The following is a 14,637-nucleotide window of genomic DNA, read 5'->3' on the forward strand; positions in this document are numbered from 1 at the left end:
AAAAACGAATAATCAGAGCGCATAAGTGATCAGAGTCATGGACAAGGTATCAGAGTCTTGGGTATCAGAGTCAACTTAGAATCACTTCAGAAGAAGTGAAATGTATTCCTTGTATTTGCCCAGTGACACATCTATGGTCATGAAGGTGGAACTCTTAAAATCTCCAAAAGAAAAATAAGTCACACTAACACATCTTACACATCAAAAAACTGGGTTTACTCCCCCTTTTTGTCATAAGCAAAAAGCTTGGGGTGTGAAAAACTTAGCTTGAAGTACAAGGTACTTCCCCCTTAGAGAAGGTCTAAGTTGAAAGAAAATGAAGACGATGTAAGAATCAGAGTGAGGCGATAATAAATAGAAGAGTTAATGCAAGGGATGAACGTTTACCACCGGTCAAGTGAGGAAATAGAAGGGTCAGTTACCAAGTACTTAACCTCGAGAAACTGTAAGAGCATTAACTTTCAGAGAGAAAGTGAAGCCTATAAAAACGTTGGAGAGAAAGGTAAGCTTCACACCTCGAATAATATTCAGAAAAAAAATGGCATCATACAGAATGGCATTAGAAGAGCTCAGAAGGAAGGCGTTTGAGGAAGATATGTTCCTCAATATTAGGCATCCCGATGGTACAAAGACCATACAAGAGCTGACGAAGACACTGCTTGAAGAAGATCTTGGTCCAGAGATGGAGAAAGATCTGAAGGAGTTCCTCTGCTTCGTGGAAGAGATTCAGGAGCTTTGCCAGCGGGAGCTGAATCTGCTGGAAGAGAAGGAGACTGTGGAAAAGAGACTCAAGACGACAGAAGATAGTCTAGAAAAAGATGATCTGAGCATCAAACTTGGCAACATAGAGTATGCATTGGATCGTCTGGAGAAGGAAAGAGTGGAGCAGCGCCAAGAATGCAGAAGAATGAGGAAGGATCCTCCATTCTAGATATAGGGAATAATGTATGATGGAAAGAATTATGATGTAAACATAGAACAAATATATGAATAAAACAGGTTTTGCAAACATATGTGCCACAAATATATATAGATATATGCATATAGAATCACAAATGAACAAATTAAAGTAAGTAAATAAGCAGAGTTTAAATAAAACAACGTTAAATAAAAAGGAAAAGGAAGAAAAAGAAGAGATCCTAAAAACTAAGATTTGTCAGTACGGCGCAGAAGTTCCATCATCATGTGCTTCATCTCAATCAGCATGGATTCATGAGTGTCAAGACGTTGTTCCATGATGTCGAGTCTGGATGAGCTTGTCGGAGTAGAGCTGGAAGGAACGTTCTGAGCAGCTTGAGGTTCTGGAATGGAAGCAGAAGCAGCAGGAGTAAACAGAACTGGTGCAAGTCGCTCTGCCTCAGCCTCAGCTTCAAGACGTTCGGCCTCAAGTCTGGCTTGTTCAGCCTGAGCTGCTGCTTGACGGGCAGCTTCTTCTTCTTGTTCTTTCTGTCTCTTGGCTTCTTCAATGGCTTCAAGAAGCTTGGTTCTCTGTTCGAGTTCATGAAGAGCCACCCTTTTAGCAAACCTTTGCTTTGCAGCCTCAATGCTCTGACTTCCCTCTGCATGCAGGAGCTGCAGCATAACGGGAAACTGAGCCACCAGCCAAGTGCTCAAATTGTTCCACTCATCAGCCACATTTTCAGCATTCTCACTGAGGTCAGTCTGACCGTGCACATTGCGGAGCCTCAAGGAGGCTTCATGATTGAAAATATTGATGCACTCAGAGAGAGATGTGGGTTGAAGGTGAGTATAGGGAATGATGGAGAGGTTGGGTGCAGGAGAGGCTGGGTGATTGCTGCTATGAGCTTCAGAGGCACCTTGTGGAGAACCAATGTTAATTATGGGAGCATTGGGTTCAGAGGTTCCACGGTGAGGGTCTGAAGTTTCAACCAGAGGGTGAGGTGATCTAACCGAGGATTGGTTAGATACTGATTGTTCAGGTTCAGGGTCTGGTTGAATTGGCTCTTGTTGGTCAGGGACAGGGTGAGCCTGTTGGACTAAGGGGTCTGCCTCTTGGATAGGATTGGCCAAGATAGGTTCATCTGGGTCAACTAGACGTTCAGGTCTAGGGCCAGGATATTGCCTAGGGCTTGGACAGGTAAGGTAATATTCTTCCAAGGCAGATACCTTCTCTTTCCTAACCTCCATGAATTTTCTAAGTGATTCAGAGGTATTGGAGGGAGGAGAGTCAAAGACATTGATGGGGAAGGATACAGGTGTGAAGGCTGATGAAGAGTCTGTATCCGTGGTTCTGACAGCAGGACGTGCTGATGCTCTGGGAGCAGAGTGATCAGACGTTCTGGGTTGTGGTTCTGTTGGTTTGGGTTCTGGTTGGTTGGGGATGATGGGTTCAGAAGTTAATGGGTCGTATGGAATGGTAAGGAGAGAGGTTGGATCTTCTGACCTAGAGGGTTGGTTCTGAAGCAAATTCCAGAGTGGTGCTTCAGTAGGAGAAGGTTGAAAGAATGAAGATCTTGGGGAATGTGGTGGAGAGGTGGTTTGTGCGGCTGGCTGGGATTCATGAATAGGAGTGAGGGGATTTGAAGAGTGTTGGAGTAAGGCAGAAATTGGGAGTGCATCAAATAAATTCAAATCATCATCAGAGGTAAGTGCAGGCTTACTTGTATGTGCTGATGATCGAGTCACTCTGGCAGGAGGTTCAGTCCTTCTGACCTCTGCAGCAGCTGGTTCCACCCGAGTAGGCTTCACCACAATTCTGACTTTCTTCTGCTTCTTCTTTGGAGGACCATCCTCACTATCATCACCATCATCATCATCAGGCTTGCTCTTCGCCTTCTTGACCAGAGGGACATCAGATTCCTCTGAGGATTCGTCCAGAACCATCTTCCTCTTGGTTTTCTTCTTGGGAGGAGAAGGAAACTCTGGAGCTGGTGGAAGTCTGCTGACGAAATCATCAAGGTCAATCTCGAATCCTTGAGCCCTGAGGTCTTCAACATAGCATCTGATGGCTTCAGGATGGTCTGCTTGAGTCCACAGAGGGTAGTCATTCAGAGGCATTCTTCTTCCTCTGATCTCAGAAGATGTGTCCTCATGAGCAGGAGCAATCTTCTTCTGGACCAAACCCATCTTCTTCAGAGAGTTGGCAGTGAAGACATCGCTAACAATTGTGCTCAAATCCTCTGTGCAACCAGCATTGATCAAATCTTGCACCAAGTTGCTTTCAATGAGAAAGTCTGAGATCAGCCTCCCAAAAGGGATATATTTGATGGCTGACTTGATGGAGGAGGTGGTGCGAGACTTCCGGATGCATTCCTTCAAATAGGAGAACAGGAAGTAGGGAAGGCAGATCTTCTCCTTGTCTTGAATGAAGAACAGCATCGCCTTCTGATTGAAGTTGATGTAGTCTGGAGAACTGCCCTTTGGTCGTTGATTGATGCAGTTGAGCAGGATCTTGTGCCAGACCCTGAGTTTGAAGGTCCATCACTTTGTAGCTCGTCTTGCCCGGTTTGAAGGTGGTGTACAGGGCCTTGTTGACGATGTCCTTGGTTCTGGGTTTCAGCTTCGATTCCGTCAGTGAGAACCGATACCCATGAGCAGTTTCTGCACCTAGCAGATTCACGAATGACTTCTCCGTGATGATGATCTTCCTACCCAGTATGTAAGAGACCACCTGAGTGTCATCACAATCAGCGTGCTTCCAGAATTCCTTTACCAGCTTCTCATACACCGGTCCTCGAAGTCGATTGAAGTAGTTTCCCCAACCTTGAGCTTGGACTTCAGAACGGAGATCAAACCCATTTGCAGCCAAGTTGTCGAGGTTGAATCTCCATTCTGCAAGGACTTGGAGTTCCTCAGGAGGAAATACACAGTGAACGGCACAGCCCCGTTCTGCAATAGGAACAATCTCCTCTTGAGCTTGAGCTTGTTCTTGTGCTGGGTTCTCAGAGCCCCGTTGACCCGTTGCCAACCCGACTACCATGTGAGGGAACTGAGGTGCATCTGCAGTAGATCTTCTGGTTTGTCTCACCATTTTGAAGAGGTTGAAGGTGGTGTACAGGGGTAGAAGATGAAGTTTGAAGGATGAAGAGAGATCGAGAGAGAAATCACGAAGGAGGCGGTTTTGAAAAGCAGGGAGTGCGAGAGTGAAAACCGGAAGTGAGAGAGAACGTGTGTGTATAGTGGGTTTTATCAAATAACCGTTGTTGATTCAAAAAGCACTTTAAGATCAACGGTTGAAAATTAAAGATAGACAGTAACAGTAAAATACACAATCACACACAGAAGATAAGCATATCTACACGCAATCACAACAGACTGTCACACGGGCACAAGGAACTATGCATCAGAAATTCTGACGCACGTGTTGTTGTCTCAGCTTCAGAGTCAGTACCAGTGGGCACACACACTCTGATTGAGTTACCTTCTGGACTAGACATCTTCTGATCAAGAAGTATCATAGTCAGAGGTTCTGATCTATCTTCACTCTGGACAAAAGTCCATGTTTAGATTTTTCAGAATAAAATTAAATCTATCTTCAGCTAAGGGCTTTGTAAAGATATCTGCCCATTGATGGTCAGTATCAACAAACTTCAGAAGAAGTACGCCCTTCTGCACATAATCTCTAATGAAGTGATACTTTACCTCAATGTGCTTTGCCCTTGAATGCAAGATAGGATTCTTGCTCAACGAAATTGCAGCAGTGTTATCACAATAGATTGGGATATTGCTCTCAAGGATCTGATAATCCTCCAGCTGATGTTTCATCCAGAGCATCTGAGTGCTGCATATTGCTGCTGAGATATATTCTGCCTCTGCAGTTGATAGAGCAATGGTTGATTGCCTCTTGCTTGCCCATGAGACTAGATTGCTTCCCAGAAATTGACAATTTCCAGAAGTACTTTTTCTCTCTGTTCTATCTCCAGCATAATCAGCATCACAATAACCTGAAAGCTTATACTCTGATGTTTTCTTATACATCAAGCCAAGGTTAGTGGTGCCTTTCAGATACCTTAGGATCCTCTTAACAGCAGTTAAGTGGGTTTCCCTTGGATCTGATTGGAAACGAGCACATAAATGAACACTAAATAGTATGTCTGGCCTAGATGCAGTTAAGTACAGAAGTGAACCTATCATGCCACGATAGAGCTTCTGACATACTTTACCACTTATATCTTCTTTTTCCAGAATGCATGTTGGATGCATTGGAGTCTTGGCCACTGTAGATTCCAGCATATTGAACTTCTTCAGAAGTTCCTTAGTGTACTTGCTCTGATGGATATATGTTCCTTCTGGTGTTTGATCAACTTGTATTCCCAGAAAGTACTTTAATTCTCCCATCATACTCATCTCAAATTCAGCCTGCATCATCTCAGAAAATTCTTTGCATAGAGATTGATTAGCAGAACCAAATATAATATCATCAACATAAATTTGCACAATTAAGATATCATCTTTATAAGTCTTGCAAAAGAGAGTTGTATCTACTTTACCCCTTACAAACTCATTCTCCAGAAGGAATGAGCTAAGTCTCTCATACCATGCTCTGGGAGCTTGCTTCAGACCGTAGAGTGATTTCTTCAATTTGAACACATGGTCTGGTTTCTTTTCATCTTCAAAACCTGGGGGTTGATGAACATAGACTTCCTCTGAGATATAACCATTTAGGAAGGCACTCTTTACGTCCATCTGATGTAGAACTATGTTGTGATTTACTGAGAAAGAAATCAATAATCTGATTGCTTCCAGTCTTGCTACTGGAGCAAATGTTTCAGTGTAGTCTATTCCTTCCTGCTGGCTGTAGCCTTGAGCAACTAGCCTTGCCTTGTTTCTGACTACATCTCCTTTCTCATTTAGCTTGTTTCTGAATACCCATTTCGTTCCAATAACATGGACATTCTCAGGCTTCTTCACTAAGCTCCAAACATCGTTCTTGGAGAATTGATTCAATTCTTCTTCCATGGCCAGAATCCAATCCTTGTCCTGAAGAGCTTCATCTATGGACTTGGGTTCAATTAAGGACACCAATCCTTTCAGACTCAGCAAGGTCTCTTCAGAGGGTCTGAAGGCAGATCTGGTTCTGACTGGTTCATCTTTGTTGCCCAGAATCAATTCCTTAGGATGAGCTGCAGTGATTCTGCTCTTCTTCAGAGTTTGTGAGTTAGAGGGACCAGCTTCTTCCTCTGGTTCATCTTCCTCTGGCTCAACTTCCTCTGGAGCTTTGCCTTTGTCAGAAACATTAATGCTTAAATCTGCAAACTTTTCAACTAGCTTTGACTGGTCAGAGTCAAGCTTATCATCAAATCTAACATGAATAGATTCTTCAATAGTCTTAGCATCAGTATTATAAAATCTAAAACCTTTAGATCTATCAGAATAACCAAGTAATAGACACTTAGAAGATTTAGCATCAAATTTATGCAATCTATCCTTAGTATTGAGAACATAACAAACACAGCCAAAAGGATGAAAATAAGAAATGTTGGGTTTTATGTTCTTCCACAATTCATAAGGAGTCTTTTTCAGAATTGGTCTCACAGAGATTCTGTTCTGAATGTAACATGCTGTATTTACTGCCTCTGCCCAAAAGTGCTTAGCCATGCCAGTTTCTTGGAGCATGGTTCTAGCCATCTCCTGAAGAGTTCTATTCTTCCTCTCAACAACACCATTTTGTTGAGGAGTTCTGGGACAAGAGAAATCATGTGTAATTCCATAGGAATCAAACAGACTCTCAAACTTGTCATTCTCAAACTCTCCACCATGGTCACTTCTGACACGCACAATTCTACAAGCCTTCTCGTTTTGCACTTGAGCAATGAAGGTAGAGAACACAGCATGAGACTCATCCTTGCGGGTTAGAAACTTTACCCATGTCCAGCGGCTATAGTCATCAACGATAACCATCCCATATCTCTTGCCACCTATAGACTCAGTTTTCACTGGTCCAAACAGGTCGATATGCAGAAGTTCTAACGGCCTTGAGGTTGAGACAACATTCTTTGCCTTGAAAGGGACTTTTGTGAATTTGCCTTTCTGACATGCTTCACAAAGAGCGTCTGAAGCGAACTTCAGATTGGGTAAGCCCCTGACAAGGTTTAGCTTACTCAGCTGAGAAATCTTTCTCATACTGGCATGCCCTAACCGTCTATGCCATACCCACTGCTCTTCATTAACAGACAGAAGGCACTTCACATTCTGAGCCTCCAACTCAGATAATCTGATCTTATAAATGTTGTTCTTCCTCTTGCTGTTAAACAGAACAGAGCCATCGATCTGACTTACAGCCCGGCAGGACTTTTGATTGAATATAACATCATAACCCTTGTCAGCTAATTGACTTATAGACAATAAGTTATGTGTTAAGCCGTCTACCAATAAAACATTATCAATGCATGGACTACTATCTACACAAATAGTACCAGTACCAATAATTTTACCCTTTTCATTTCCTCCAAAGCCAACTTCGCCTCCAGGCTTAAGTTTCAGCTCTCGGAACATACGCTTTTCTCCCGTCATGTGACGCGAGCATCCACTGTCCAGATACCATGATTGGTGTTTCAGTGGAGCTATCAAGGATATCTGCAACATAGATAATCTTGTCCTTAGGTACCCACTTTCTGGGTCCTCTTTTGTTAGTTACCCCAAGGGTTCTGATCACCTTGGGTGTCTCAGCATGATATTTTAAAGGAATATTTGCATGATATTTAGTCATAGAGAAAGATCCCTTTTTAAGAGGGTTTTTAGCAACTTCAGCAGGTACAGAATCAGGCAATATGGTACCAGAGGGAACAAAGCATTCATACAAGGATTTAGCTTTAGACACAGAAGGCTCATTTCTAATTGGTTTAGAATAGCCAATGCCATGCATTCCATTTCTGCTTACACCATAGATCATTGAAGCCATTAAGCTTCTATCTACGCTTTTAGCCAGGAATCTTTGAAAAGATTTTTCATACTTAGATTCATGCTTACTATCAGAGGCATCGCAGGCAATAACTTCTTCTAACTTTGCAATTTGATTCTTAAGCACAGAGTTAGAATTAACTAAAGCATGGTTATCATTTTTCAAATCAGATATGATTTTCTCATGTTCAGAAGGAGTTTTAGAAACAGCAGATAAGTTCTTTTTCAGCTTCTTATGCTTAGACAACAAGGAGTTATACTTATCCATGATATCAGACAAAGCATGTTTCAGTTCAGAGGTAGAGAAGGAAGCAAATACCTCATTTTCATCGTCAGAGTCTGGATCTCCTTCTGATTCTGAGTCAGAGTCAACAGCTTCCTTTGACTCTGTTCCTTTGTCTTTGACAATAGCCATGAGTCCTTGGACTTCACCATCAGAGTCAACATCCTCTGACTCTGATTCATCGAATGTCACCATCAGACTCTTCTTGGTCTTGAAGTGCTTCTTTGGCTTCTTGTCCTTCTTCAATTTTGGACAGTCACTTTTGTAGTGCCCTGATTCTTTGCACTCAAAGCAAGTGACTTCCTTGATTGATGACTTCTTCTGACCTGAGGATTCAGACTTTCCTCTTGCCTTTCCAGAGCCTTTGAACTTGCTCTGCCTGTGCTTCCAGATGCGGTTGAGTCTCTTGGAGATCAGAGTCAGCTCATCTTCATCAGAATCTTCTGATGCTTCTTCAGATTCTTCTTCTTCAGCTTGAAGAGCCTTTGACTTCTCAACCTTAGCCTTTTCAGATTTGGATTTCAAGGCTATGGACTTTTTCCTCAGATCTTGCATCTCTGAGCGCTTCAGCTCATGGCATTTCAAAATGCTGATGAGTTCTTCTAAACTCATATTCTCAACATCTCTCGTGAGCTCTATTGAAGTCACCAAAGGCATCCAACTTTCAGGAAGACACCTGATGACCCTTATGACGTGATCTTTTGTTGTGTAGCTCTTGTTGAGAGGACGTATGCCAGCTACAAGCAGTTGAAATCTGGAGAACATTTCTTCAATGGACTCATTTGGCTCCATGATGAAGGACTCATACTTTTGGATCAAAGACAATGCCTTTGATTCTTTGACTTTCTTGTTTCCTTCATGAGACATCTTCAGAGAATCAAAAATGCCTTTAGCAAACTCACGATCTGTAATCTTCTGGTACTCCTCATAGGAGATAGCACTTAGAAGAATTGCTCTTGCTTTATGATGTTGTGAGTACAGCTTCTTTTGATCTGCAGACATCTCTGACCTTGGGATCTTTTTGCCATCTGCATCAACTGGACGCTCATAGCCATCCACAATAATATCCCAGAGATCTGCATCGAAACCCAGAAAGAAACTTTCCAGTCTATCTTTCCAATATTCGAACCTTTGACCATCGAACATAGGAGGCTTTGCGTTGTAACCATCTCTTTGAGTTTCACTGGTGGTGGCAGCCATTGTTTTTCACACCGGCCCGGATCACTGAACACTGTTAGGTGTGGTAATCAGAACTTGCGCTCTGATACCAATTGAAGGTATGAAAAACGGTAGAAAGGGGGGGTTTGAATAACGTTTTCAGTACAAAAACTACCACCTTAAAGATTTTAACAAATCTTTTCGAGAACTAAGTGCAAAAGATAGAGATAGAAAAGCACACAAGGATTTTATCCTGGTTCACTTGATAAATCACTCAAGCTACTCCAGTCCACCCGTTAAGGTGATTTCTTCCTTCTTAGAATGAAGGCAATCCACTAATCAGGTAAGAGTTACAACTGCACTTGAAACCTACAAGTGACTAACAATTACACTGACTTAGCTCACACTAAGATTCACTCTCTTAGTCTTCTCTAGGATCCGATCAACCTTGATCTCCTAAAGGAAAAATCAAACAACTGTTTGAGGTTGGTGTTTACAAGGGTTTGCTTCTGAATAAGCTGAGTGTAAACTAAAATAAATTACAAGATGAAAGAAAGCTTAGAATATGTCTTGCGCGTGTGTATTGCTTCTTGTATATTTTTTTCTTCTTCTCTTCTAGCCGCTTCTTTCAATCTTCAGCCTCTATATATACTCCAAGGATTAGGGTTGAGCGTTGCATGGAAATGCTACCGTTGGAGGGCAGTTCTGGAAAATCCAGCTTCTGCTGTGGCTGAGAACGTTAGGTAGGTCGTCAGGAAGGTACACTTGCTTTTGTACTTGGATAGCGACTTGACCTTTTAACCTAGGAGACTTCTGATCAGAGGAATGCTTCGTATTGAAACTTGTGAAGCAGGTTGATCAGAGTCAGAGGGAAAGCACAGATCCTCTGACCATTGTATCTTCTGATTCTGAACTCAGAGGGAAGAACATGGCCTTCAGAGTTTCTTGCTTCTGGACTTCAGAGTTTCCACTATTCAGCTTCTGGATCTTCAGAGTCTTCTACACCATCGGAACATCTGAACCTTCAGTGTTTCTTGGTTGTCAGAACTTCTGGATCATCAGAGCTTCTAGCGACTGAGTCCTCATCAGAGTTTGTATAGCTTCAGATCTTCTGAAGCTTTTCCACTGTTCATACTGAACATGGTGAATGCGAAAGCGTTGCTTGGGTTACCCTTTATACACAGTGCTTCTGATTTGTGTGAAATTGAGTCAGGGTCAGAGCCTGTAAATAGCACACTCAGAAAAACACGTTAGAGTACCACAATTGTTCATATCAAAAGGTTAACTTGTAATCATCAAAACATAGAGTTGTACTACTAGATCAAAACTTGATCTTACAACGTTTTCCATATCTAGAGGTAGAGAGGGAAGGTTTGAGCTGTGGGGACCAAGTGGTTGGTGGTAGCTCGGACTTGGAGATTCAGTGACACGAGATGAGGGATGGTTAGGTTTTAGAGGACAGAGGCTAATTACATTTATACCATTTTATTACTCATTTAATCATAATCATTCATTTATAGAATATTCTTAGATTCTCATATTTAATGATTTTGATTTTTATGAGTTGTTCACCATTGACCAAAATATTAAGGAAGATGAAGTTGTATCTTGTAAGCTGGTTGACCCTTCACAAGTTATGGATGAAAGAGAGACCTAATTGTATAGTCCAGTTTTAGAGAAATTAATTTTGGACAAATACATTTCAAAAAACAAATTTGACAAATATAAAAACTCAAGTGGTATAAAAGCTTAGGGTGAAGAAGTCTAGGATCAATCTCTGAATAATGCAATTTATATTTTCTATGTAAACAGAAAATGGTTCTTAACATTTGTTATGATGGTCATTCTAGTGCATCAAAGATAGATATACCTTGATAAATATGATATAAAAATTAGATAAATAAGTAGACATCAATTTTGTTTCATTTTCTGGTCCCGGTTTTACAGTACGATTGCTACAAAATCAAAATTTGAATAAATAGACATCAATTTTGTTTCATTTTCTGGTCCCGGTTTAAGCGTACCATTGCTGCAAAAGCAAAATTTGGTCCCCTACTGCTTGACAGTTCCAATTAGTTTTTTTTAAGGTTCTTTATTATTTTTTTTTTAGATGGCGAAGGTTCTTATGAGTTAAATCATTGCAAATATAATTAATCAAATCACAGCCAAATCATAGTAAAGTATAAAGAAAAATAACCCCAACGCCAAAACTCTTTAGAGTCATTTATCCTCTCGAATGAAATCTTTCTTTCATAGAAAATCTCTAGATATAATTTTATATTATAGTATCAGATTCTGTGCATAACCTTCTAAAAATATGACCTGAATGTTTTGGCTTTTTCTTTCTTGGCCATGATTATATGGAAAATAGTCAAAATACCAATCAAAACCTAATTCATGATTGCGTTGTTGAATCGTCAACTTCGCTTAACTTTGACGATCTCGGAGTGATTTCTTGACAAAGAGACAAACTCTTATTCTCATTCCACATACGATAAGGTTTAATTAGTTTTTGTAGGCATTACTCACTTTGTCTTTTTATAATAAAAAGTATCTCCAATGCAAAACAATTAGATGGGTTGCACTATTTTGGTGGACTCAAACTGTCACATAAGATTTAAGCAACTAAAACATAATTTGCTCAAACCACAGTTGTTTATTTTACTTTTGTTCGGATCCCACTATATTTCAAATATTTATATTATTTCAAGGCCAGGACACTATTCAAGTTCATGAATGAAAGATAAAATATAATTTTTTAATCAAAAAACAAGAAGAGAGAGAATAAGCAATCGTTGTTTACTGTCACGTCATATTACTTCAATGATGCTTCAAAATAAGCAACGTTGCTTAAGTGCTCCAACTAGATTAAGCAACCCCATTGGAGATGCTTTAATGGGGTAATGATTTATGATGTATGCTAACATTGTGTTTTATTTTAGGAAAAATTCATTATTAATTTATAACGTAAACCGTAATAACCATTATGTTATGATAAACGATGAACACACTAATTCATGATTTAATAATTTAACCCAACCATAATTACACAAGTTGTATGACCTTACTTGAATAAGATCTGTTCTATAGGCTCGTACAACTGTATCCTTAAGATCTAAGGAGACAGGAACCTAAGCCTGGTTGATGAATCATGACCGTGTGATCAAAGCGCGATTAACAGCTCACTGATTAGCCTTCGGGTTTCATCAGATGGACGACATAGGATCGTTCTCAGCTAGTTTGACTAGCTATGGTGGTCACATGGTTGTCTGGCAGACTAACTTCTTTAAGTCCCCGAATGATAACTCAAGTGTTAAGAGGTAGGAGACATGTGAGATGAGTGAGGGCGGTCCAGTGATCAATCTTTGGAAAGTGCAATTACTGCTAGGGTTTAATGAGCGTGCATGATGGACGTGACGATGATTGACGGTGAGCCACCACCGGCGGCTGGATCTGGCGTGGGCGTGGAAAGCAATACGATGACCCTAAGGAGACCAACCTTTAAGGAGAAGGTGCTGGGCAAACAGGCTGTGGCTACTAGAGCAGAAGTGGTGAATCTGGTTGACAAGGGAATTATGCATAAAGAACTGGTGGGTCAGAGTCGTCTCTACCCATCCTTCAAGTTCAAGGAGAGGGCGGAGTATAATCGCATCTGCGTGCCATGGAAGGAATGTTTAGTGGTGAAGTTACTAAGGAAAACCATCGGGTACAATATACTCTGTGAGAAGTTGTGAGCCATGTGGAAGCCATCGAGGGGTTTCAAAGTTAGGGAAGTTAGCCATGGATACTTCATGGTTAAGTTCGACGTCCCGGAGGATCGTGAGAAGGCTATGTCTGGAGCGTCGTGGTTGATCTTCAACTGTTATTTGTTTGTCAAACAGTGGACACAGGGGTTCGTTGCAACAAACACAAGGATTAACACCACCATGGTGTGGATCCATATTCCAAGTTTGGGACCGGAGTTCTACGATGAGAGAATATTGACAAGTCTTGCATCAGGTGCAGGTAAGCCGATTAGGGTCGATGTTGGACAATCTGCAAGTGCACAAATATCTCTGGGTTTTAAATATCGAATCCACAGGGACCGTGAGTGAGAATTATGGTTTAAGCTTGAAACTTGTGAGTTTTGAAAGCAAGTAAAATTCAGATTTTGGTTTGATTGTTTGTAACAAAGAGTTTGCAAAAATAGCAATAGTAAAGAGATGAAAATATCAATTGATAAAGATGCTTTGGGTCAACGATCATCTAATCCTCCCTAATCAACCTACCCTATGCATTGTTATAGCCTAGATACTCACTCATTGATTCCTCACATGAGCAATTCTCCCATACTAAAAGCTAAGTTCAATTCCTTGTGTACTTAGTCATTTATATGAGGGTTATTAACATGAAATTTCAGGCCAACAAAACCAATCCCCCACTCTATTCCTAGAAGCAAGCATAGAGAGATCAATTTCAACCCAAGTCCCTAAACCACAACAATCTTCCGATATGATTGTAATTCAGCCTTTAGCAAGAGTGCACCCAAGCTAATCATGCAAAATAGAATTGAAATACACAGGGGATTCAAGAACAAGAGCATAGGGATAGGAATTACAACTAGAAATTCATGAAATCACATTAAACCCAAAGCATAAAGAGTACTAGCCACTCATGGCTAGTGAATCCATACAAGAAATGTAAAGAAAACCTGGAAAATACAAGGTGGAAGCCTCTCACAAGCCCCAAAAGCACTTCCTAAGCTTCAATACTTGGTAAAATTCTAAGAAAAAGTCATAAGTTCTGACCAAAATAGTCTAAGGCCTTATTTATAGGCAAAATGGTCGAGCAGGGGCGCTCAAGCGCTGAGCTGGGGCGCTTGAGCGCCCATGAAGAAGAAGCTTCAATTCTCCTTCTGGCAGGCTGGCGCGCTCAGGCGCCAGGCTAGGGTGCTTGGGCGCAAGACACTCGTTTCTGGTGACTTTTTGGCTTTTGTAACTCCCCCTTTGAATGATTCCATCAATTTTTCAAGCATTTGGTCTTCCCTCTTCATGAGTTACCTGCTGCAGCACTTAAGGACCAAGACAAGGAAAAATATCAAGAAATTCAAAAGGTTTTTAATCACCTCAGTCCTCACAAAACCATGGCAAAACTAATGCAAGTCCTAAACTCTATAAAAATGCAAGAAAGACCCTTACAAAACTACAAAATTACTAAAATTAAACTCAAACTCAAACTCAAATAAACATAAAAATGCATGAGAATGCATGAAACACTACATGAGACAAAGAAAAAGACTCAAAACTCTCAAGGAAATGACCCTAAAAACACTACTAAAATAGGGTCATCACACCACT

At 40.9% G+C, this 14,637-nt stretch overlaps 1 non-coding gene across 1 annotated transcript; it reads left to right on the forward strand.

The window, feature by feature from the left end:
• The first annotated feature begins 12,359 nt into the window (after positions 1–12,359).
• Positions 12,360–12,580, forward strand: LOC130721697 (small nucleolar RNA U3). The gene has a single exon (XR_009013619.1). It is a non-coding gene; the product is annotated as a small nucleolar RNA U3 (small nucleolar RNA).
• The last annotated feature ends 2,057 nt before the right edge of the window (positions 12,581–14,637 follow it).

This window comes from Lotus japonicus, chromosome 5 (assembly GCF_012489685.1).
Source record: "Lotus japonicus ecotype B-129 chromosome 5, LjGifu_v1.2".
In the NCBI taxonomy this organism is placed as follows: domain Eukaryota; kingdom Viridiplantae; phylum Streptophyta; class Magnoliopsida; order Fabales; family Fabaceae; genus Lotus; species Lotus japonicus.